This window comes from Plodia interpunctella, chromosome 18 (assembly GCF_027563975.2).
Source record: "Plodia interpunctella isolate USDA-ARS_2022_Savannah chromosome 18, ilPloInte3.2, whole genome shotgun sequence".
Taxonomy (NCBI): domain Eukaryota; kingdom Metazoa; phylum Arthropoda; class Insecta; order Lepidoptera; family Pyralidae; genus Plodia; species Plodia interpunctella.
The window spans coordinates 5,764,516-5,791,316 of record NC_071311.1 but is presented as its reverse complement, the minus strand read 5'-3'; the positions used below and the strand labels follow the sequence as shown (position 1 = coordinate 5,791,316).

General features: G+C 33.6%; 1 protein-coding gene across 8 annotated transcripts in view; it reads right to left on the bottom strand.

The window, feature by feature from the left end:
• Dg (Dystroglycan) overlaps positions 1-26,801 on the bottom strand; it is a 76,521-nt gene that overhangs the window by 22,717 nt on the left and 27,003 nt on the right. For 3 of the 8 annotated variants that reach the window (XM_053758201.2, XM_064436531.1, XM_053758203.2), the window contains one exon: positions 6,848-6,893. The exons of 2 other annotated variants lie outside the window; for them this stretch is intronic. The gene's annotated coding sequence lies outside the window, so the exon portion shown is untranslated. Of the gene's footprint in view, positions 1-6,847; positions 6,894-19,197; positions 19,365-26,801 lie in introns of those variants that run through there. 3 more of the 8 variants (XM_053758200.1, XM_053758204.1, XM_053758205.1) reach the window with 3 other exon arrangements.

The following is a 26,801-nucleotide window of genomic DNA, read 5'->3' as shown; positions in this document are numbered from 1 at the left end:
CGGACGTTTTATCTGAATTGAACAGCGCTCCCTAAAGCGAGAAACTTTGATGCAGCTGAACGAATCTTTGAGCGGCCAAATCCTTTGCATGCAGGAAAATTTATTACAGCATTTGGTCGAGATATTGTAATACAACAACAAATAAGTGAAATAAAATTGTAAAACTGGTGGTATTACAACGAAAAATAAGTAAATAGGTATATCTAAACAAAATTAAAAACTAGCCATAATATTAGTAAGTGGGTAACTAAGATAAGCAAAAATATGTTTTTGTAACCAGAATTTCAATTAAAATGTGGTACAAATACAGATGTCAATATAATGGCGCTATCACATGTCATTAGACACCGGCATGCAAAATACATTTCTAATTACAAAAAAATAAAAAAAAGTACAAAAACCATATTATAAAAAACCTTGCATCAATCAAAGTTCGAGGCACAGTAGAAGCGATCTATTTCGACAACGGAAGTCACGTGCCAGTGTGCATCTGAATGTCATACTTCTCGGTACTGAGGTGCTATAAATATGCACCGACTGCTTCTGAAATCTTACAGGTAGAGCTACAGTTCGATAAACATATGTTTGGAGCAATATTGAAATTGGTGACACATTACGTGAATTTGTAAAATTTGGTGTTTCTGTTGAGTGAGACCTTTGTATCGGTTGAGCGTGCGCTGCATATTACGAGAAAAATAATCCGGGTATTACCAGTACTCTTACCAAGTGGTTTTACTAGTTGAACTCAATAGTTCCTTGGAGTAACAACCTAAATTGTGTCAGTTGTTCCTCTGAAGGAAATACTATGAACGACGGTATTAAAAGATATTTCATTTGTCTCCTCGTCATCATTGTAGCGTTCTCTTACACTTTGTCGCATGGAGTCTTGACTTACTTTCGTAAACAATCACTATTGTTTTGCGCCAAAATTACCAGCACGGTATTCTTCTATTTTTGGAGTGAGCGAAGTAAAATCGTTGTAAGTCAGACTGCCGCTTTACTATGGCTATCGAAGCAGCCCACCCAAGCGGCTATTGTGCGTGATCCCAAAGCCAATAGAGCATTGTTTCATAAGGGTAGCACGTGATATATTATCCTCTACTATATATCTCTAACGGGAATTTATTCCCTTAGATCGTTATTTTTATTTCAGCTTTTGTGTAGAGTACCGTAATTATGTGAGACTATATTTTTGTGTACCGATTTATAAGCAAAACTATACAGTTTTGCTATACAAATGGGTTGGTATTGGTATACACCAATACCAACCCATTTGTTTTAATGTCTACCAGTATACAATACTTTAGTCTATAAAATTAAAATGCAAGGATTACTGTTTGTGAAAAAGTAAAAATCTAATTTGCTAACCGAATATGGACTTAGTCTGAAATAAAAATCTTTCATTTCATTATGTAGATACCTATATAGTTCATAAATGTTGTCATTCAGAAACCCTGATAAGAAAATAATAATTCTTGATAAATTTTTGCATTTGTAAATACATAGGTATTTTGTTTTGCACAAATGCGCGGGTTTGATAGCTCAAAGGGCGAACTAATTTGTCGGTCCCATCCTAAGTTCTCGTTAGTAATTAGGGCGTGACAGTGGAACAAAATTATGTTACAACAAACTCTGTAACATCGCTTTGAATCGAAGTTTACTAGTTAATTAAATTTACCTTTATCTTATTTTTTATAATAGTTTTATTGTGTAGTTTAATTATTAACATGTAAGTAATTGTAAATAACACTATAACTATTTTATAGTAGTGACTATATCATTCGATTTTCTATTTATCTTCAAGGTTTATTTCACTTATAATAAGAACAGAATAAATTATATTATCAATTCAATTTTAATAAGAGCCCATTAAGTTTTAGAACACCATTCACTTCTATTGGAATGGCTTAACGTGTCTAGACTTCAGTAGTAAAACAGATCGTGGGGGAAAGCAATATATTTTATGCCCTAGGCTTTTACTATCGCTAGTATTTCTATAATTGATGTAAAAAGTAAAAATAATTATTTTCAATGTTTATTCTGAATTTGTTTATTTGCCATCTGAGAAAAATTGTTCATTTGGTACAAACACGTTCATATCACCATCTTGCGCGTAAACGTATGTTTCATTTTCCAAATATTTTTCCGCATCATCTTATGATAACATTGATTTTGTATGGGTGAATCACGAAATATGTTTACATATTTGGTTTACATAATATTTTTTGAGGAAACCGACGTTCGCCTTACGAATATTCCGTTCCTGGTAATAATACGTTATTCAAACATCTTATCCATTATTTTTACATAGTTTTAAATCACTGAGCAATATTGCAACGATAACAATAAATTCCTATTACTTTCGTGCATTTCAAGGAAGATTTCGTTTCAGGCTAAGCTTGTCTTCACTAGATACCAGTACAGACACAAAGTTACAGGGTAACGACGGAAGTATTTTTGGCTTTACTATCCGAACCGAATAGACAAAAGGGTGGTTCTCAAAGCGTTTCAACCGCTGCGGCCGCGCTGTCATTACGATCCGTCAAATTTCTTGAGGTAATATCATTTCCTAAATCAATCGTTCATAAATAAAAATAAGACATTACTACGATACAGATTATTTATTTTAAAATCAAATAGTAAAACAAATTCTTATCTTTGTTAAAATTTTAAAAATTGTAATGGCAGCGCAGCCGCAGAAAAATGCGTTTGAGAAACAGAAATTAAAAACAAACCAAAAACACTTCCGTGTGGCCAAATTCAAGCTTTCTGATAGATGCAAAATATATAGTACTAGCTGTCACCAGGGGCTTCGCTCCCGTGGATATTTTCGGGATAAAAAGTACGGGTTATATTATATCCGTGTACCAAATTTCATAACAATCCGTCTAGTAGATATTGCATGAGAGAGTAACAAACATAGATATGTACACTTGTACACACATACATTCTCAAAAACTTTCGCATTTATAATATTAGTAGAATTAGTAGAATTTTAATCATAAAAAATATTTCTGGCAACAGTGCGCTATGGCTGCAGGAAATCGAAATGCAAAAAAGCAAAAGCAAATATCCCCAACGCTGTCATGCTGCAGGTACAGACAACTACAGGTCAAGTTACCCTGAATGGACCACTAAGCCGCGGCAATAGGGAAGAATTTGCAATGAATTTGGGTAGGTTGGTGCAGTTGACTGTCCAGTTTAGTCCACACCGGAAAGGACCGGCTTATTATAGGTAGACAGAAACCGATGGCGCGAGTCAGAAGATGTTCTTGTTAAGCATTGTACAGCCTAAACATTAACTTTTTTTCCTGAACACTAATGCATTGCAAACACATACAAAATGATATGATGACAAATAAACATGTCGTTTAATGATTATAAAAAATAAAAGCTAGGCACTCATAAGTAGAAGCTATATTCCCTTTGCATTGTCAATTGTTTCACTTCTTGATACGACAACAGGATGCGCACTTTTTCCTATATGTATAGACCCCATAGTCGTTATTTAAATTAGCTCTTGGTATGAAGATTAAAATATTGATATAGATTAAATGTTTTCAATATGTATGTAGATGCGTCAATGAATTTGTTCAGAAAATTTGAATTTCACAGGCACTTTTTCATGTTGTATTCTGTAGTTTTACAGTAAGCTATGCTGTAAAACAATTTAAACTTATTATCTTCCACAAAATAAATGTCCATCAAAACAACCTGTACTATGCAATTTAGTAATAGTCCGATGTAAAAGAATATTGTCCATTAGGCAACAAGGTATGATTTCATCGTGCGCGAACGATAAATTAATTACTATATGATAATAAATGAAAAAGAAATGTAATATTTTCTGCGTGATAATTCTAATTATAATTTGTCATGCACATTACTTTTTATATATTTTTTAATAATTTGCTAACTGCTTGGCCGCTCTTGCGGAAAAGTAGGTACTATTCCAAGTTATTTATTTTGCTTGTAAAGGAGTGATAAACATCTATCCACACCACACAAACCTATCTCAACTTTCTTTACACATGTCTATGTTGACAATTTGGACATCCCGATCCCCTCCCCCTTATTTTGTGATTTTGTTTTCCTCCGTCCTTGATTTGTGAAATTGGTATGTCATATTCATATTCGTTGCATCAATACGAGTAAATAGTACTTAATAAAGGGTATTTACTTAATACCTTTTTATATTAGTAACTACTACGATACTATTTAAATTGCTGCAAATCAATATTAATTTTTATGAATAATAATTTTTAAATATATTTTTTACCCATATCCCAGTATATTGTACGGAAATCAGACCATAAAGCATACCATTTACATTTCGTGTTATACAATACCAGGTGCAAGGTTGTTTTGTATTGAGAGCACAGCTGAGGGCTCCAGACGTTTAGTAAATTGTCCAAGCCTGACAACTAGAGCCTCTTTAACTTAGATTAATGAATACTTTAGTGTGCAGTTTTGTTCAATTTATATAGAATTTACAAAGTGAAATATTTTTATTTTCAGTTAAATACAAATAAGTGCTTTTTATCTAAAGGCGTTGCACTTACTTGATAACGAAATATAAATAATAACACGTAAATAACAAAAAAAAATTAAACACATAATAATAAGAAACAGTTAAAACCCGAGAAATGCCAACGACTTACCTAACTATGAGAAGATATAAAAAAGATAGGACGTGCTTGGAATCGATGTTACTAAACGAGCTTTAGATCGACTTGAGATTGTATCTGTAATGTTCTTTATAATTGGAATAATTTTGTTCCCACTACATTAGTTAGTAAGCTGCTACATAATATTTATGACCGTACTTTAGAAGCACCGTAATAAAATAAATACACCACTTGAATTATTACACCCAATCAAATTAAAATTGAGGGGTAAGACCATTGACCACATGTGCATTGTGCAATGGACGACAAAACGCAGCATTAAATAAGACAAATAGATTTCTATAAATCAACAGTGTCAATCAGCAGCGGTATTTGCAATAGAAAATTGAAGTACAGTCGACTGCATGTAAGTTACCCTTCATGAATCTTGGAGCAGCGGTGATAGGGGCAAATTTGAATTAATTTGGGTAGTTTAACGTGCTGTTGACGGTACATGATTTATTAAAAATTCAGCAATATTCATGCCGATCTCTTCTCGTTTAATCCCTCTGCCTCCAAATATTGCATCGATATCAACAGACACCAAGGGTTGTCTCTCGAAAAATTTTAAACTATTTTAAATAAGTAAAATAGTTATTTTACTTATCCAAAATATTAAAAAACAGAATTATTGAAAAATATTTATGTAGGAATGAACAATCAGTACCTAACACTTACTTAATAAACATTATTACCACTGATAGGTCTACTCCAACGTAAATAGGTACTTAATGAATCTTTTGTTTCTGTGGATCACATGTTAATAAATGATAGTACGAGTACATTATAAAGTTACTACTTCCTACCATGATTAAGAGTTTTTCTTTTCAGACAAATGTAAAGGTTTAGACGACACAACACAAGACTCTGTGAGCCAGCCCTGTTGAGGGCGAGGCGAGTCGAACGGCTGCAACTGTGATTTACATGACACCGGCCCCAACACCCTATACGGCAGACGCATTACTGCCAGATGCAATTTATTCCGAGCTCCTTTGTGCCATTACTGCATGTCTTAAAATACTGGCAATTCCTACGAAAATTCGAAACATGTTTAAAACTCCAGCTATTGTACAAGCATGTACTGAAATAAATAAAAAAGGAATATCGCACAACATAGGAACCTAACATAAAGAAGACAAATGGATCCAGCGGGCAAAACTAAATTGAATATTTATAGCGACAAAATATAAAAGCGCTGAGATTATTTCTCTACAACGGTCACATTTACAAGAATTTAATGGCATTGTCCGGAAGCCAGCCGGAATGTGCTGAAAGGAGTTATGATTTACTATGAAAGTCCCGGTGTCTAGACGGGTCACCAACCCAGACTTGCGACCCCAGATTTGCATATTCAGCACCCAACGGAATTTGGCTCTCGTAGGAGCCAAATTCCTTCGCTTATTAGTTTTTATTTTTTGCCACACGGTAGAGGAGGGTGGGATAATGGAAACTATTTCCAATTTTCTCAGTACGGTCTTCTTTGCATCAAAATTGATAAGGAACGAAGTATCGATCGGTCTTCCGGCGTTGTTGGAATTTAAGTGAAAAGGAAATTTGTAAAAGAAAGAGATGCGAAACAGTAACATTAAAAAGATAAACTAAAAAAGTTAGAATTTCACGAAGTACTTTATCTTCTGGACGTGCCAGCGGTAAAAGCATTTTCACGTGTTATTCGGGTGAGAGCTTAGAGAGACACCGATACTTCACACAAGAACATCTTATCCGGAAATGGATAAAGAATAAAGTTTTTCACAAGTAAATTCACAAATGGTTTCGCCGAATACGGGGAAGTGTGGACTTCAGATAAAGTTGGAAAAAAATAAATATTGAGCTAGCAAATAGCATCAGCTTCTAGGAATTCTTATGATCAGAACTTGGCGTTCATTCAATTCCGGCAGGTGATATCGCTGGTGCAATAGAATAGCACGTTACGACCGATATTGTTCTGATGTTGGACGTTACATATCCAGAAATGATTTAAGAATGTATGAGATTTCAAGCACATTTTAGGACGTGTCTAATATATGTAATAGTGCAAGAGAATTTTATATTTTAATAATTTATCAAAATAGATCGGATTTTTATGTCAAAACTTATAGAAAACAACGGAGCATAACGTAGTTACGACATCCTGCGTCGTCGCAACAGAGCACGACTGATCAATGGGACATTTAACTTACTTGTTTAGGATTAAGCCGCGATGGACGGCGCTACAGGAACTTTGACCTGAAACAATTAACGAACGTTTGTAGTGAACAGTTTTATTACAGCGTTAACCCGCACCACCCATTAATCATTTCACGAATTATCGCCTCCAATTTCACTTAATCATCTTAATTAATAGTGAAATCATATTAATCACTACGTGTCAGTTCACAGTTTTCAATTTAGTACACCACGGAAATGGATATATAATATTGATTACAAAGTAAGCAGCGTGTCGAATTTACTTTAAAACAATATAGTTTTAAAGTGAACACCCATAATATTATAGGTATTCACTGAATTATCTTAAGAATAACTTGACAACAGCTTTGTGCTGAATTAAGATATTAATCTTGTAAATTAAACACTAAGTACCAAGAATGCATTTACAGATTTAATAAATATGTGAAGTGAATACATCAATTGTGTGCCAGCTGGAATTGGCATAAATCAGGCATCATCGAAAGCGACCACAGAGATGCAGCGGTTGACAATTTTAGATACGGAAGACGCGGGTTTAGCGACTAAAGTTTGCAGTCGCTCATTTCACGCATCGCTTAGGTGTTGAGCATGCTAATTTTAATATGAATATGCAATTTCAGATTGTATAATTCTATATGCATACGAGAACTCAAATACACTAATATCTATTATTTTATAATAAAATATGAAATACCTGTCAGTGCAATTTATTTTCTTATTCGTAAAGAAGTTTCTTGCAATGTAACTTTCCAACTAGCATCATAATAATGCAAAGGGCGACGAAACTGATAAGAAGAAACTAGAAAATAGACAGGAAAGAAAAAGAGTGACTTACATAATCTAAGTTCGTCTTCAGGCAGTAGAAAACTATGTATGATAGAAGTTACTATAGACAAGTGGTATAGATACAAAAACGCACAACTTGCTATAGACACAATCAACAAATATTGTTTGTTAAGTATACAGTAAAACATAGACAACATAAAGCTACCCAGCAAAAACAGCTTAACTCATAATAACATTATCCACAGCTATTCGGTATTGTTTCCATTGGGAACAACAGTGGGTTTATTACAAGTTTGTTGGACACGGGACTTCGACATCCGTTGCCAAGTTCATCCCAGACTGACCCACTTACAGTTCAGCCAGGATTACGGGATAAATGTTTACAATAGTGCAAGAGAACATCTACATGAGAACAGTGCTTTTGTTCCAACACTTTTGGAATATTTATGAATCCAACAATGGGCATATGGCGATAGGGTGATCAAACAAATTGTATATTTTATCAATAAATTTTCACACATAATGAAATATACATGGGTCTATCTGAACTTTGGGGTGCCGTTGCCAAATAGGAAAAACGGAACCCTTATATATATATATAAGTCTGTCTGTTCGTCTTTCTGTATATCACAGTCATTTTAATTGGAATACTATACTATTAATACTATAAGGTTGAAAAGAAAGAATTCAATAAAAACTTCAAACGAAATTGGTTTGAACAAAATGCATCTACTAGATCGAACAAAATAGATCTACTTGATCGATTTATCGAAATATGAAGTAATTTCGATATTTACATATACTACTTAAGAATGTGTACAAAACGTTTCAAATATTGAATTAAACTTCAACCTTTAACATTAGGGCCTATGATTATGCATACCTATTAATATAATTAGCATATATTTAGTTAACACAAACCTATATGGACAGCACGCATATAATACATGCAAAACAAGTTTTTTGTTGCTACTGAACCCTTTGTTTAAGTCCGACTTACTGTTGTCCGGTTTTTAGAATCATATTTTGAATATAGAATAAAATCTGGAGAACATAATTTCCTTTTCGAAGCTTTAAAAGAAACTACTTCACGTTCAAGAGTTACCAACAGAATTATCATAATATATATCCTTCTCCAAGTATCCGCCCTGGTTATCCAAGTCTGAGAGATCAGTTAGTTGTAATGTAACCGCTATCGTTCGTGCCAACCGTTTAAAAGCTTTTCGCATATTCGTTCTGAACTTTCGCAATTCCCTTTTAGTTTGCTGCTACGTGAAATTTATGTTAAGCGGTTTACACTTTCTGCAATATTTTTTGTTTCCATGGTGATTTCAAGAAAATTTTCAGGACTCGATAGTCATAATTAAAATACATATCAATATCCATAAAAAAAAATAATTAAAAAATAAGGAAATATAGTATAATAACATCGGTTTAAGGAACAATAGGATTAAAATATGGTTAACATTGGGATCAGGCCGCAAGAGAGTTATAAATAGAAGCGTGTTGGAAATCTTGTGGCACATGTGAAATTTATATTGGGCAATTAATAGATTTGGAAAAACCAGCACTAAAATAACAGGTAGTTAATTATTTTATATCAAGAAAATATAGATTACTATACTGCAACTCGTTGCTTCGTTTAATAATTTGCATAATTTACACCATCACCAGTGATTGTACCATTTAATGGTTGTAAGTACATGTGTAAGCTGACAAGACTCTAATTTGGTAAGTTATCTAATTTAATCAAATAATTCACATCAAAATGAGGCGTTAAGACAACTCTCTGTAGTTTTTTGAAGGAAGAGAATAATATTAACATTTTACCACTTTTTCGTATACAATTATCATAATTGTACACGAATTTACGGTATTAATTTTGTAGTACGGTACACGTAGCTTGGTTGTATGATGCAGTCCTAAAACGCTTGATTGGACCGTAAACTGATAGCAGCTGTTACCAAATTAATTTAACAGGCAATTTAAAAGAAATTGGGAGCAGGGGTGGTTATTGATATGTGTAGCGGTGCTTTGACGACCGTTTTATTGATACTTGACAATTATAGGCTAGTAACTGAATTAATGCTTTGAGACAACTAATTAAGCATTCTAAAGATATGTTGGAATCTTATAAATTTTTTGGTAAATCAAGCTGAATAAATTAATTTCGTGGATACGTGATCAAGAACAGAAATCTGTAAAGTGATGAAAATTATTTCAGTAACTGTATAAAATAAATTGGATAAGGATCTACAACATCGCGATATGTCTGAGGTTGAAGTTTTTTAAATAGAAGCTGGTAAGTACTACAACATTAAGTCATCCAAAGATGCAATCATTGCTATTTTTACGATGTCGACTTCTATGGCGACACCTACAAATCAATGGGGGACCCGTATATAGGCGTAGCACTATCGAATTTGACGTCGACATCGAAGTTGGAGCCGGTGATGTCATCTGGGCCAGCTCAATTGTCGCCGCTACTTGCGCAACGCTCACTACGGTCCAGATGTAAATAGCTTTCTCACTTGTTGTCAGGGTATTTGGTTACGTGTTTTTAAATTTTATACAGTACAAGGACAACTATAAATTTTTCATGTTGCTGTAAGTTGAGCTTGCTAAAAAAAAACGCGATATGGAATCCTAAAAGAAAGGAGGAATTCAGTGCTTAGTAGAAGAATTCAATTAAATAAATAAATAAAATAAAGAATTTGTCATGCCTTTATAACAACACGAAACATTAAAGATGTAAAGAAAGATTGCAGATCAGATCCTCATTCTAGAAATAAACCTAGCACGGTAGGATAGGATCCAATAAATACATACATATAAATGCCTCATAATATTCCTGTATAACTAATTGAATAATTTCTTTTACAACGATGTCGATAGAATCGAATACCGTTGGCAGTATAAATAAATTATCATGTATTTAGTAAAGTGTCATATTATTTAGGCCGGTCGTAGGCACGTATTCGACTTTGATATTTGAGAATTTCTACAATGTCACTGTTGCGAAGGTGTTGATTAAAGGAAATCTGAACTCAGAGTTAAATTTAACGCTCCGATTAGCACACATTGATTGACACAATGAGAGTGAATTGGGCAAATATAAAAAAATATATTGACAGCGTTTTTTTTTAAATTCAGATCCGTATTTATTTTAATATCATCCCATTTTTACAATATATACGAAAACCGTCATGTTTTTTTCTTATAATTGCTGTAAATTATAATAATAAAAACATTAGTTTTCGTGGAGTCAGTGAAGAGAACACCAGGGTTTTGATAAAGGTTCGCATTTCCTTCCTATAAAGCTTTTTGGTAAGAACGTTGGCACGATAGTAAATATACAAAATTTCATTTTATGAAGTAAGCTGTTACCAAAGCATATACCTCTACAAATAAGTATATTTTTTACGTCTAATATCTGTGTCGATGTTTTGGATGACCAAATCCCATGACCATCCTTTTTAGATTCAATTTATTGTTATTCCCAATTCTTTTCGCACTCATGGATAGGAAAAGGAAATTTACGATCTTTAAAAGGTTAAATATGACCCAGGCAGGGTGAACACGATTGTAATTTATTTGCCCGAAGCCCTTCTTCCACGAATCACAATGTCGATGGCGGCTGCATGCAGAACGCCCGTCCTTTTATACGACTGTTAATTTTATGATGTAAAAGTACTGATACTACATAACATATAAAAATTATCAAGTTCACGCTCAGGAGATAAACCTAATCAAAATAACAAAATTATCATACTTGTATACTTATTATGCATTCATTATTAATGTTGATCGTCAACTAGTTGTTACTGTTTTGTCTCTCATCCACTCTCCTGATGTTATTGAGCAAAGACATTTTGAAAATTATTAACATTACTTTCACAAAACGTTGTTGTTGTTATGGGAGAACTACAGCCCCATATTTGTAAACGTAAAAAACAAATCAATATGAGTCACCGAATACCGAGGAAAAATCTAAAAATAAAAATAATAATCTAAATTCAGCGACCACAGCAAATGAGCATGAGATACACATAAAATTAATGTCACAGTACCAGAGTTAATCTGTCCAAGAGGGCGCGCCGTCACGCGTCGCTAAATGTGTGTTGGCCAGTCAACTTAGGACGCTTCATACAGACAGATGGACAAATCTTGCAAGACACGAAGTTTCTACTCCAGTTAGGCTTTGAAAGCGTTGGTTCTAAGTAGTCAATCGCTGTCAATAAGCATAATAGCGATGAATATTCACTTCACTTAGTGTAACTCGTAAGTGAACAATATATTTTGTCTGTTTACTATACAGACAATATTTTAAGTGTATTGTATCATGGAAACAAAAAGTAACAGGTTATTCCTACACATGTGGTAGTATTATTCCCGCCCTTCCGTTTATATATTTTTACCAAAAATAATGTACAAAATATAGATAGATAAGGATTCAGATTAGAAGCGCATTTTTGACAGTTCAACTACGTCCAGAATATAGGTAGACAATCATACAGTCACGCGCATTTCGCAAGTACAGCTAGGAAAGATTAAAATAACGGTGTCAGACATATTCGTCAATATCCTACTATTGTCACGATAACTACTTCCTGTGGGTATAAAGAGGACTTCGCCGGTGTGTCTGAACTGGCTTGCACTCAGTACGGATGGCAATTCGTCATATATAATGCATTAAACCGTCCCATAGACGTTAACCCCGTTTTAGGTGCGTTCTTGTCCTTTGTCGGTGATGGTTGTGGCTTGATTAATGTTTCCTGGTTATCTTTATTAAGATACGAATTCAAAACATAAGGGTTATTTATTTTTCTAATTTTCCGTTTCTTTTTTTTCTATCAATCAAATGTAAAATATGTGTGTAAATTTATACTTGCTTTATTAGTGAAGAGAGAAAACATTTTTATTGTTATCCTTACTTATTTACACAAATAATATTGATGGTGCTTGATAAGTATATAATAATAAATGTTATGCTGACACCTAAATACCAGTAGATATGTATTCAGGGGTTTACAAGTCTCTTTTGGATGGAACTTTCAATTACTTTACCTTCTTTAACCTCTTTAATATTCAATACCAAAATAAGTTACGGTAAATTTGAGGGGTGTTAACTTCATCAGCTTTCAGTGTATCGCAAACCCTTAGGTATCAATAAAATCATATTATTCAGACCAAATTTTAGAAGATACCATAACATTGTATTAATTGCTATAATTTGGAGCAGTCATTTATATATTAATGATACTGATTCATAGTGAGCGTGTTAATATGTGAATGAAGATGCAGGCAACGCTATAGTAAGAAAACCGGTTGCCATGTCAAATTAGAATATATCTGACATTATGTCACGGTATCATAGATGTTAGAACCGTTATTAAGTAATAAATAATGTGAAGTTCCGTCAAGACAGGCCGAATGTGATGGCTGTAAAGTATCTTCAGGTATATCATTCAAATAAAATGAGATTCAAAGATTGATGATGAACGATATCATTTGCAATCACAATAAGTTGATTAGTTCAAACGGATTTCATATCGAAAAATTCTAACGTCTACAGCCCAGGTGAATTGACCGATTTGTCTGAATCTGTCCAGTCTATTGCATAACATAACATTATACTTACTTCCATTTGGAATAATTTGTTTTAAGCAGTTAATAAATACAATTTTAAAGGCGAAATACAGTGATTAATATGTAACAATATCACTAAGTTTATTAATATTACTACAATTAATAAACAAACTTGAATGATATATAAACAATGTGGTATGATCCATCATTACATAATTACTCAGGAATTCTGGATTCCTTTGTGGAGAACATGTTTCTTAACTCTATCGTTAATAATTTGTAAGCTGACAAGCTCATTACTACTAATGCTTGTTGGGACTTTGCAACTATGAGTGAAACTACACTTGCCAAGTAATCCTGTTAGCCCGACATTAGCCGGCTTGCAACTTGCAAGTCATTCGCTTTCGGCTTACACTATGTGTTTACAAATATTAAGGTGTTTGATAGTAATAATTATATGTTCGGGTGGTATACCCTGTTATTCATAAAAAAGATAGCATAATTTAAGCTAAAGTATGTATCGTCACTATTTCGCTTTACAAAATTGGGCATTAACAGAACGAGATATATTTTAGTATATTTTTTATGAATACCAGGTTTAGTCTTTGTAAGTCAATTATTTTTTATTAAAATCAATGAGGACACAAAAAGAATTTACACGTGATATGTTAACAATGAAATCAATTGAAATCCCAAGAGCTGGCTTCGGAAAAGCGTTAAATTTCTCGAAGGAAATTGTTTATGTAACCATTCCTGATCTTAGAGGAGAAATGAAAATGCCTTGGGGAGTCTGGCCTCGGCTTTGAACAACAGTAGATTTTCCGCTAGTGGTTAATTCAGACACCGATAAAAAGTTCTGCAATAAATTCATTCGTTTTACACTTTCAGAGCGTTAACAAAGTGAGCAATTAAAAACTGTGCCGGTCCAATTTGCTGCAAACTCTTTGATAAGTTAATAACAATATTTAAATTGGTAATTTTTATAGAGAAATTTTTACGGCTACGAAAATTAAATAAATTGGCGTATATCGAAATCTGTTAATGAACAATGGTTATCATATTGTTTATCATGTGTTCGTTTAGATAGATTAATAGACCAGTTAGGAACCTAACTGGTTTATTAATTTCGAAATAATGTGAAAGAATTTTCATAATACTTCTCGTATTTTTCTTATTCAAATGTCACTCGCAGTTTAATCCAATAATCTGACTACCAACCCTCTAAAACGAAGGAAAACATTGTGAAAAGTCTAATCCCGGACATTTGCGATGACATTTCCAAATCCGTTCTTGTATAAATACGGGATATGGTTAGAACGAGTCATTGGAAATATTATTAAGTCAGCATTACACGTAGAAAAAGAAATAAATAATAAGTTCCTTTGTGTAAAAGGAACAATAATTATAACAAAAGTAGACGTAAGTCTGAAAAAAGAATTATTATTATTTATAAACTATGTAAAGGATAACAAGGGAAATAAATAAACTCGAAGCGGGAACTCACAAAAATAACAGCAAGTAAATAAGAAGTTAAGATCTTGTTGTTGATGACGACCTCGGTGGCGCAGTGGTAAAGTCAGCAGGATCCGGGACCGAGAGGTCCCGGGTTCGATCCCCGGTCGGATCATGATGGAAAATGATCTTTTTCTGATTGGCCCGGGTCATGGATGTTTATCTATATATGTAAGTATTTGTTATAAAATATGGTATCGTTGAGTTTTGGTTTTGGTCACTTGGGGCTAGCTCAATCTGTGTGATTTGTCTTAATATTTATTTATTTATTTAATATTTGTGAAGAAAACGATTCATAATTTTGCCACCTAGAATAAAACAACTAACAAACAGTACAAAGGAATCAACTGAAGGAAAAATAAACCTTTTCAAACTTAACTAGAGAGGACGACAACTAGCGATGGAATATATCAAGGCAAACACCGAAAGTTATAAAAAGATCCAATTTGAAAATTTTACCAAAAGTAAAGTGTTTAATGTCTATTGAATAGCTTACAAAATATACTTCAGTAGCTTCAGTTTTTTAGAAGAAACAAATAGAATATCAGCTCCAGAGGTCAATAAATGTTGTATAGTTATTTAAATAGTACGAAATCGATATTTACTTTTCACATTTTCTTGTATTTACATTCAAATACAAATATATAAATACGATAAACGAAAATTTTCACTCCGTAATGAGATCGAGGATAATGTTTGTTATTGTAACAAAAATTGATCAAAGAGTTTTTCTTTTCAATACGTATACAGAGGGCGGCACGCCTCAGGAGGTTTTGTTGAAATTGGATAACATGCTTTGTCTTCAGAAGGGTAGAAAATTTTGGCATTTATTATACAAAATCAAATAATGTCTTAACCAAAAGATAACGGGAAGCAACTAGTATAAGTATAATGGGTATTAAAATAATTCTTGGATGATTATAAATGTCAACAAACGCTTCCTAGCGTACACATGATATATTGATATGTATTTATAAGAATTAATCACTACAAAAATATAGTTTCTGAATTAGAATTTAGATCTATAAAAATCACAATTGAAATATAGCGTACAGAAATTGATTATATTGATATAATGTAGTCAGCTAGACGATGGCCTACTTTGATGTATTTTCAGCATCACTAAGTCATAAAATTAACCAGGTGGCTAAAATGATACGCTGCCAAGAATATAGAAATGCAACTGTAACTATATCGATGACGTTTACTGCGCTGCGCATTAGTGAAACGTGTAGAAGCAATTATTTTTTTGCTAATTTAACGTTATTCAATATAAACCTCTATGTAGCATTAATAGTGGTGAAACTGGAATAATTTTAGGTAGGTTGGTGAGTGCAAGAATCTATTTTAATGAATTTGCAGCAGTTAATCAGCATCTTGATGAAGTAATCATAACATTGATTTTAAGTCTCCAAAAACGAATTAAACAACTTTAAATAAACCCAAACAACAAAATTAAAACTTGAGCTTGATGAGATTAAACTTAGTTAAATTTGGAATAAATATAGAATTGACAAAAGAATTAATCAAAGAAAATATCTGTTGAAGAACATAATTTTTGATAAGCCACACCGACCGTCCCTTACGAAGTATGTTTATTAACGTCGGGTTTTGGTTTGATCTCGGCAAATATTTGTTTATGCGAGGCAAGTATTTGAACGAGGGCACTCTTGACGTCTGGATTGCGTGATTCTGACATATACTTGTATTCTTAAAGTACTATTATTGCACTGTTTCATTTGAAGAGGATGTGCACAAAGCTAATTCCAAAATTAAACAACTGCAAGGAAAAACCAGCAATATGAGGTACATAACTGCCAAGACTGGCGAACTGTTTGCAGATAGCACTTTACAGGTTAATCTGTCAATAGTGAATCTTGACAAATTATAATAATAATGTGTCCAATTTGCAGCAGATTATTCAGCGCATTTCAATGAAACGAACAAAATACTATTTAGCTTTTAATACAAAGAATACGTAAGTAAAAGTACTTAATATACAGACATCATGTATCGTGTTGTTAGCTAAATTATATACTGGTGGAATTCAGAAACTAATTTTAACACCCGCTACGGAAGAATGTCAATTCGGCATAATAAGAGCATTTGTGTCAAGATTAGCAAGAATTGTGCGAGCATCGTTGCATGACTAGCTTGCGTGCCTCTTTATGAGTACGTTGTTATGATGGCAACATAGTTTTCTATGCGGTTGTGTTCTCCGGACAGACACGTTTTGGGGCTGACGACCTGACGTGACGATTCCTGTAATCTCTATTAATAAAAATTAATCTTCTCTCCTTCCTTATTTTAATGTGGTAAGTTTATTATGCAAGATTTTTTACCTATAATAATATTGCTAATTTAAGTGCGTTCGCCGTTTAACATTGTGAGGTTTGTGAAGAAAAATCTAGATTCAATATGAACAATATGCGGGATATGGTACTGAAAAATTCATGCAATAAAATTTCTTTTTGGCAAACATCTTCAACAGTCACAAGAATTTGCACAAAATGTTGATTAAGGATTTTAAACTGAATAGTGACATTTGGGCAAATCGTTAAGCCGGCCGGTTATACATATAAGCAGGATGGGATTTGGACTACGGCCAGCAAAATTCCAGGCACATATTGTTTGTCAGCTTTGGATTCCAAATGATTCTTTTAAAATTTTTGCAGATTTTTAGTGTTGTAAGATTTACTTTAACGCTAAGTTTAGAAACAATCTTATGATTTATTTTTGCAAAAAATACTTAATAGATATATCAATCGCGTGCAGTTTAGTATAAATTAATTCGAAGCGCGCACATTACGTTTTTCTGACAATTTTTGACGGGTATAATGTGCGAAACTTTTACGTCAAGTTGTTATGTTGACAAGCGTAGTAAAAACTAAGCGTTTAGCATTACAAAATGTGTCTATTGCTTCGGATGCAACAATGCTTTCAGAAGGAGATAGTTTGTAGAAAATATATACATATAAATTACAAATTAGTCTCATCAGTTTGTCTGTGTGATTTCTACAACTTAAGGTATTTTATCTATCGAGTGATCCAATACTCAAAGTTACAGTATTTTTAAACTGACTGGTTTATATAGCGACTGCTAGGTGCTGACAGGAATCTATATGATAGTCTATAAAAATATTTTATAAAACCACTTATTGCTCTAAAAGAGTTACGTTCTTTTGACGATCAAGTTCCAAATCTAGAACGTTTAGGACGTTCTAGATAAAGTAACAAGTTACTAATTATTTTCGTACATACTGACTACTAAAAAGGTCAAGGTGAGTGATAATAAAATATTCGCGGTTTGTGAGTTTTCGGATAGAGACGTAATACGAAACGGGTAACAACGAGGTCTGATCCCTCGTCTACCTGATTTAGGCCATCGTCATAATGTAAAAGTTTAATTCTGTTTGGATTTTGATTTAAATCTGTACTTTACCAAACATCATATTTTTTATTATCCCACAAATATTTTTTTTATTTAGATAAATCGCAGTACTCGATATTAAACCAGTTATAATTTTCTATAGATAACTGTTGATTACAGAAGTAGCGTATAATATTATTTTTATAGGTACTGAATGAATGTAGATATCGGTTATATTATCTCTAATAGATCGGAAGATAGTTATAGACCTATTTTGAAATCCACAACGATGAAATCGTTCTCCCAATGGTATTTTTATGTCATGATAAAAACGTGAATTCGTTTAATTTAATAACAATTTTATGAAAAGCTAAAAGATTGTAATAAAGTTTCGTTTCATCTAACAATAGAATTTTATGTCGATCGTACGTTACAGTTGGATAAACATTTTTTTTAATGTTTAGTTGTGGGCTGTGCTGTGGCTCCGTGTTTTTATAGTCATTTCGTGATACTTGTAGACGGGAGTTTTTTTTCTTCAATCTTTTGTATTGTAGAAACTTACATATTCAGTTCCTCGTTTACATTAACTATGTATTTTGATCGGTGTCTATAGACTAGATAATGGAATCGCCTCATGGTTTATAGACCACCGAAAGTATCGTTATTGAAAACTCAATTCTCGTTCTCGAAAACAGAGTTCTTCTAATATTAATGTGTATTTGTATGGAAAAGACTAAATTAAACCGAGAAAATAAATCAATATTGGTAAAAGCTCGTAGGTACATAACGCGAGATCTTTTTTAAATTACATCCCTGAGTTTGACTGATCTTCATTCAAAAGACGACCCCAAGGCGAATTCCGACCCCTCAATATATGAAATGGGGCACCTACTACGCGAATTTTATTAGGGTAACGAATCAATAGCGAAACTAACATATTTCAACCCCTTTGTAGTTTTTGTTGATGACAATGAAAATAAAGTGGCCACTGATCGACTATATCCATTGTATTGAATGTTCCATTCCTTTGTAATAATACCAGTAAACAACCGGCTTGATAAATATAAACAGACCACACTAATTTACCTTTTAATGTGAATTAAGAATATCTTCCAAATGAGAATAACCACTAATCACACTTACTGTTAACGTCAATTACGATATGTACAAGAGCACTGATTGTCACTACACCGGTTTAGGTCCAAAGGCACGAGAAAGCGCGACTGGCTCTGACGTCGCGCGGTGACAGACTGCAGGCGAAGCGATCAGCGGCTGTCATCCCCTCTCCCCTCACGTTTAGAATTACACCATGATCAGCTGAGTAACAAGTCTGAAGTTCCCCATGGGCCATGGGACGGTCGATATTTATGATGTAATGGCGACCGCGAATGGAATGAGTCTGGATTCGGGAGCTTGGAGAAAATAGATCTTTATTTTGTAAACCGTGATTGCTTCATGAATGTGTTATAGCGAGCGGTAATATTGACATATTCTCTGAGGTACACTCGCGGTAACTGATCTCCGAGTCTCCGACCATGTTAATTCGACTTTGACAAGGACTATGAATCTGTGCCTGTGCATATTATTTATTATTTGACGCGTGTGTGAACATTCGTCTTTTTCATTATTCAGCATCGGAAGGCAGAGACGAATGTTTCACACACGCGTCAAAAGGAATTTCAGAAAGTAATGAGAGCTATCTTTTTATCTCTATTATGCACGATTATTCAGTGACATTTAATTGACAGTGAAATTAATATCTGTGTTTACTTTATTCGTAATTCTATTTATTATAAACAAGCGGTCCATCTCGGTTTCGCACAGATAGAACCATAATAAATTATACCTTCATCAGGAATTATTTATTTAAAAAACCGGCATATAAATCCGTTGCGTGGTTGAAGTAGTTAGTTACGTAGTTAAATCTAAGTTTATATAGGAGCAGACAGACAGCGGGAGCGACGTGTTTATGTAGCCAAATGTCTAACCTTTTACATCGTGAGTCTCCTAGCCTTACCTTACCTAACAGAATTCAAGTTAAATTAGAAAGTAATTAGCCCAAAACTATAAGTCTGGTCGCAAGCTAATTACGTTATTTTGTTAGCACTAGTACTTATTAGTGCGAATGCGAAGTCACGCGATATCATATTCTGTTGGACATCTAAATTGGTATAATATTCACATATATGATTTTAGCCACCTGCAAGTCTTTGTGGTCTATATCCCATAGATTGTAACCTTCTTGCCTGCGATATGAGTCAGCCTTTGAAACATGCTCTTTGAATACACGTGCTTGATTTCAGATTTGATTATTGGGTCTAAATATTATTGACTGACTATCGGTGCTAGTTATAAATCTACTACATCCGGGCTTTCTTTACATAGTGGTATCTATTGATACCACTAATTGATTTTGTCATCCAACCACTGACAATGTAAATAAAGATACATGCTCATATTGTCGCGTCTAAACAAGCTCCATACACAAATATTACTCACGTCTGTGCTGGGGCCTGAAGACAATAGATTGATATACCCAACAAGGCTAGATATATAAACATTTACAATAAGTATGATAATAATATCTACCTTGGGACACCACTGCGACCAACATTGAGCGAATGTAATTTGTTTACTGAATAAACGTTAACACAACTGTTGCTTTGACAAAAGAGTTCTCTATAATGAGTTCCGCTTACAATGAACAGATTTTGTGCTTTTTACTTTTTTTTGTCACGGGACAAAATGTTCCGGCCAGTTTTAGGTCGGTTCTTTGGAATGTCATCAATCACCGTCAATAGAATGAACTAAATTGGTCGACGCCTTAAAATGGAGTCCCAACGGATTGTTCTTTATTTGAAAGTCATTAATTAAATGCAAAATATTAAATATTTTTATATTATTAATGTTTATATACTCACTAGCTAGATAGATATGAGCTTTATTCAGTTTCCAAAAATATGACTTAATTGTGGGTACTTTTCATTATTCATTTTCTTACAAAAAGACATACTACATATACATCATATGCTACACATAGGTATATAATATCCGCACATTCTTTTACTTCACTACATACAAACAAAACAAAAGATACATATTAGTATAATAACACATTAATTAATGAAAAAAATAGAAAATATGAGGTAAACTAAACTATATATATGTAGTATTTATAGGGCTATAACGTTCGGCATTTTGACAAGGGTGTGTCATTCCACAAAGAATTTTACAAAATTAAATTTTAAAAAATCTGTAAATCTGTGGGCACGGCAGTGCCCCTGTAAGTCGAGAAAAAAAAGGCACGGTCGTACCATCCTATTCTCGAAGCAATTCAGACCAATTTCGAACCCCAATAACTTAGTTGTGGATAAAACAGGAAGCCTGCATTTTCAGTAACTAAGCAGGTATTGTATAAACACTGTAAATTTCAAATTTTATTCAATTTGAACCAGTAGTTTAAGAATTTTAACTTGTTAAAGTGTCTTGAATTGTCACTCACTCACTCACCGATCCTCAAATCATCAAAAGTCTAAGGCACTTCTAGCAGACATACGAGGGAGGGTTTTTATATTCGCGGAAAGGGGGTTATAGGGGGTTTTCAATATATTCACCTGCAAGACGGATACATTTTCAGATCTTTCAATTAATTTATTTATACCCTCATAAAAAAATGTTTAGTCTTTGTCTTCAAAATACGACGAAACTGCCTCCTTGACTTCATCATCGGTTGAAAATTTCTTACCCCGCAGCTCTTTTTTCATTTTGGGAAACAGGTAATACAGGTCTGGACTGTAGGGTGGGTGTTCCAAAATATCGAAGCCAACCTTATGCAGGGCAGCCGCAATGCGGCTCTTGTGAACGGGTGCGTTGTCGTGTAAAAGCAGCACACCTCTTGTCAATTTTCTCCGTCTTTTCTCTTTAATAGCTTCTTTTAATCGCTCTAATATTGAAGCGCAGTTTTCTCCGGTTATAGAAACACCTTTATCTTTATAATCGATTAATAATATTCCTTCCGAGTCCCAAAAGACCGTTGCCATGAGTTTCCCAGCTGACTGTGAGACCTTAAATTTCTTGGGAGGTTCTATGCCCTTTTTATGCCACTGCATGGAATCTTGTTTCGACTCAGGCTCATAATGATGAACCCAAGTTTCATCTCCAGTAACAATTCGGCTCAATACTCCATCCTTGTCCTCATTGCAGAGGTCCAAAAATGCACGTGAACACTCTACGCGCTGTTATTTTTGCGGCGGCGTGAGCATTCTCGGCCACCCATCTTGCGCTGACCTTAGTCATGCCAAGATGATCATGCAGGATTTTAAAAATGGTTGTATCGGATACTCCAACCATTTCTTTTTTAGTCGAGCATTCTCGACAACGAAACAATTGTTTGTTTCAATGTTCTGGATAAGTTCTGGCGTGGTCACTTCGATGCTTCTGCCCGGCCTCGGGTCGTCTTCAAGTGATTCCCTTCCCTGTTTAAATAAACTGTGCCACTTGTACACCATGGTTTTTCCTGGGCAAGAGTCGCCATAAACCGATGACATCTCATCCAGTATGGTAGGAACTGATTTTCCTTGCTTGGTGAGGAACTTTATCACGGCATGATATTCGATTTTCTCCATACTTCACTTTTCACTCCCGATTATGTTGCTTGATTGACGATAGCTCAGAGACGAATTATCTAACAACAATAAAACCTCGTATTGAAACTAATTATGAGTCACTGAACACGTTACGACCCTAATGAGCATAATCACCTCTCTCCTACCCCCTCATAGAAGCTTCAAATGTAGAATACAATTAGTGTTTAGTGTCTAAATCAAGGGAAAACTTAAATATTTTGAAAATTAGGTCCAGTTTATACACCAACTGCATTAATAACTCTGTAATCCCATATAAATATAAAAAATTACATTACTTTTATTAAGGCGTAATTTCTGTATTTCCTATAATTTTGCTGTACCCTAATTGATCTCCTTCAGGTGTTTCAGTTTTCAAAATCATTTACACCCTATATATTGCCCAGGCTTAATAGCTATATAATAAGTTTCATTCAAATCCGTCCAGTAGTTCCGAATATTATCGTGTACAGATAAACAGACAGTTTTTTTTTCAAATTATTTGGTCTGTTACTATGACTCTATCGCCTAATTTTGTTTTTATGTAAATACATATATTCAATGTACAGGATTTTTTTCTACTGTTTTTTTATATGTATTGATTTTCCGTGAAACATCTGCAAAACTTTTCTATAATAATTTTTAGCGCATATTATTTTTTAATATTAATCAACGGTTTTATGCACGATAACCAATCCAATATAATAATTTTCTTCATTATAAATACTAGAATAGTTTTTGCTTAGAACACTTGTGTTACTTCACTTACCGACTTATATTGACTGTCTTAGCACAAATGATTTCGTACATACCTGTAAAAACATAAGACGTGGATAAATAAACCTAATGACTCACTTTATTCTCTCGATTCAGAAAGCTTACAGACAACATTTTCCATGTTTTGTAATAAAATTAAGTAAATAAACATTTACAACTAGACTCTATTTACTTAATTCTATAGTATAACTCTAGTAACACGAGATAGCTCCTAATAAACTTTTCATAGAAGTAATGATATTTAGAACACTTAATATTGAAAAAGCAACACTTACAAAAGAAATAAATTCCAACAATTGAGGCAGTAATGAAGTACAAACCGTGTAAATAGAAAACTATAAAAAGAGGAATTAAAGTCCAGGAGACGTTCATACAAGGATTGGCGCTAATATATGACGCTCGATGATTACAGAAAATAAAATACGGCCCTCGGCTTTGAAGTCTAATTACACGCGGAGCGGGCTTTTTCATTATCAACTTGGAAATTTAGGCCAGGAGAGGCAGAGCAAACATGCTGATACCTCTTTTGAAAGGCTGGTCGAGATTGTGATCAACTGTAGTTTTGAGAATGTAAAATTAGTTCTCTAATGTAAGATTTTTTAGTTCCGATTTTAACGGACTTTCTTGTACACCCAAAATTAAAGGTGAACTGAACTTTGATGATTTCGATTTTTTGATTCCTCCAAAACCGTGCTAAATAAACGTGTTGTACAGGAAGACGAATAACTAACGGAATTCAGTATAAAGTTATTTGTGGAGAAATGCAATAGGTCGTAAATGTTGTGGTTTCGGCTCAAATTACAGGCTTTGTGTTGTTAATACGAAAACTAATAGTTTGGTTAAGCTAGCTCTCATGGCAGTATTACACTAGCATCAATGAATAGTGTTTAAACTTAATTAAGTGGAGCTTTGTTAAGAGCAAGTTGGAAAATAGCAGAAACAATTAAAAACCTAAAAATGTTATGCTTATTTTATTGTTTTAATTTTATAACTACTAAAGATAAAGATATCGCTTCAGATGTACTATTTCACGTGTTGCGTGAAAAAGTTAGTTTTCATAATCTTTTATTTCAATAATCTTTTTTACAAAAATGACATTTTTGACACAAGCTTTTATTGTTCCATAGAGATTATTGCATTCAACGTGTACAGTAAATCGATGAGGACATCACCATCAGGCTTATCATAACAATGTATTGTCATCTAAACTAAACGTGTGTATAAAATTTCAGCTCATTCGGTTGAAGTTATCAAAATATTCCAACCGAATAGACATACAAAGTTACGCTGCAAGTTAAATAAAAGCTTGTAATTATCTATGCTTGGTTATGGCAGGAGGCATATAATGTTTTGTTCTAGTCACTGGCTGGTGATTCAACACCATATTGTCTACATAAACCGCAGAACGAAATCCAGCACCTGTCTACATGTTGTGCAACGCACTATGCAATTTGTAACACGAGAACTAATAGATCTAAAGGTGTCTGGATAAAATAAGTGCCAAATAAAGGCTCTTTCCTAAATCACAATTTACTTTTTCATTCCTTTGTAAAAGGATGGACTGGATTTCTGCAAGAGCAGCATCCAATTTCGTTGATGTTGACCCATAATCATGTCACGTGCGACCACTGTTTAAGTTAAGAACGAGCGACAAGACGTTTTTTAAATTGATATATTGAATAAGTAGTAATATAATCCCCACATATAACACTATATCAACTTTGTGGAGGCAATAAAGTATTGAGTAATCGTTCATTCTCATAAGAATCGATATCTTCCCATATATTGCGATTTTTATAAAAAGGACTGCGAAAAGGTTGACTCGTGGATATTATTGCTTAGCAATATACTTTTCATATAATTCTGTACCCTGTACCCAATTTCCATCGAGTAACCCGCAGTGATTCAGATTGATTCAGACAAATAGATGAATATCAGGAAATTTCTGGAAATTCAGTTGCAAAGTTTACTGTTGAAATTAAATGAAGTGCTTGTTTGTAGAAGTCGGGGAGCCGAGAGAGTATTCTTAACTTCAAACAATGAAATCCAATTAACAGAATAATATTCGGGTTGACGGTCAAATTAGAATTGAAATAGATTGTGTCATACATAATCATAGAACGCAAAGTATGGATGTAAAATCATATCTCAGATATTCAAAGTTTGAAACCATCTTTGGCTATTATCTGAAATCATCTAGGCACCAATTTTATGTGCATTCAGATTTGTATGATCCGAAAAAAAATCCTTTTTATTACAAATAATATTATTATATTGAAACAACTAACGTTGCACAGCAGATGCACGTAAATGTAACAGAAATACATGGGTATATAAACATAATTGTTTCTTGTTACTGCACAGAATCGAAGCTAATCGTTTTTTTACAATAAGTAGTAAAATTTCTGCGGAAACAGATTGTTTTCAATTTAAAATATTTCATTTATTTTTCAATGTAATTAATTAATTTTTAACCAAACAACGTAACGTGCGATGATTATGTAAGCACTAGTAATATTTGTGCACTAGTAATAATGGTAAATGTAAGTGGTTACCTAATGAAATTGTTTAGGATAACATAGATGTAAGCAAACAAATTTACAAAAAAACAAATACATAACAATATTCATCCTTATTAATTTTGGAACATTTGGGATAATACTAAAAAACTTCTTCACCTCGGGGAGAATCAATGCTGGCGCAGCAACCCAAATGAGGTTTAGAGTACATCCCAACCCATATAACTTTGTTTTGCAGGTTATAAGTAAAACGACAATTTTAAGGTATATGAAATAGATCATAATGGATCTTATGAATGAAAAAATATGGAAGGCGTGGACGCCATAAATACCGCACAAACAATTGCAGATGGAGCATATTGTCCTCAGACAATAGATACACGGGATCCAACCGGCGACCCTTGACGGTAGGGAATGAGACTCTTTGTACCTAAACAAAGTTGTAACATATTAAGAGCGCATAACAACTACGCCTCCGGCGCAGTTTGATCTATTTCCGTAAAATACATTTTTTTTTTTTTTTTTTTTTCCTCTTTATTTTTTTTTTTACAGGGCTTTTTCCTTAATGGCATGTCAGCCCTATCGTACCCTAATTAAGAGATCTACTTCTGAGAAAATATAAACACAAACTCGTAAAATTTTCTTGCAACTATCGAGTTAGGTTTTGACAATATTGACTGGGCAAGTCCCACATCATTGTAGTTTAACATTAATTCTCTCACTAGTTGATCCCTTTCACACTTATATTTAATACAATCAATGAGTATATGTT